Below are 1,071 nucleotides of genomic sequence, written 5' to 3'. Positions count from 1 at the left end.
TGTTATAGCCACGAAAATATCAACTTACATTCTTACATGCGGACTTACAACGCAAGAAACCGGGTTTCGATACCCATGGTGGGAAGGGCACATTGTGTAGCTTTGTGCTTAACTTCAAACAAAAAAACTGTTGCCTGACTTGAATGAATCGAATGTCAATTTGATAATTTCGTGGCTGAAACAAAAGATGGAGCTTCTTAACGTGTCTTTCTCGTTGCTCGTTCTTCTTGATGACTTGTTTGTAACTAAGAACAAAGCTACTCAATGGGCTATCTGTGCTCTGCCCACCACGGATATATCGAAACGCGGTTTCTTGCGTTGTAAGTCCGCACACGTACTGTTGTGCCACTGGGGGGGGGGGGGCTTCTTGATGGGCTACAGACAAAATTGAATAAGCTCTTAAGTAGGCTTAATGAATGTTTTCTCAAAGTTTTTAAGATTGATTTTGACGAAAGAGTCACTTTGGCAAGCTTTCTTCAAGTTTTCTGGCTGTGAGAACAGAAACAGTAATTAGTACTTAGAATTACAGGTTACAGAGAAGCTGAAATGAGAAACGATTGTTTACTGATTCGAGATCAGAGGAAGTACATAATTTCGATCTTAAAGGATTGGTTAATTCCTGGTGACAAATAAAAAATATATTTTAATACTTTATGTTAACGTTTAAGTAGTAAGTGTTGTAATTTATTATATTTTAATCAAGGATTTTGTTTTCATTAGCTTCTAAGCCTGTTCATTGCCTCCAAATTTCCATATGTCATGTTTTTCATTTCTTTTTGTATTTCAGGAAATCTAACAACTAAACAAACTTGTATCATGTGAGTCTTATTATTTCCTTTTAACAATACTTTTACTTCTTTAAATAAATTTGTATTATGTGTGTCTTATTATTTCCTTTTAACAATACTTTTACTTCTATAAATAAATTTGTATTACGTGAGTCTTATTATTTCCTTTTAACAATACTTTTGCTTCTTTATATAAAATTTGTATTATGTGAGTCTTATTATTTCCTTTTAACAATACTTTTATTTCTTTAAATAAATTTGTATTATGTGTGTCTTATTATTT

The sequence above is a fragment of the Limulus polyphemus genome, unplaced genomic scaffold (genome assembly GCF_000517525.1).
Source record: "Limulus polyphemus unplaced genomic scaffold, Limulus_polyphemus-2.1.2 Scaffold9751, whole genome shotgun sequence".
In the NCBI taxonomy this organism is placed as follows: Eukaryota; Metazoa; Arthropoda; class Merostomata; order Xiphosura; family Limulidae; genus Limulus; species Limulus polyphemus.
Note: the sequence above shows the minus strand (reverse complement) of the source record.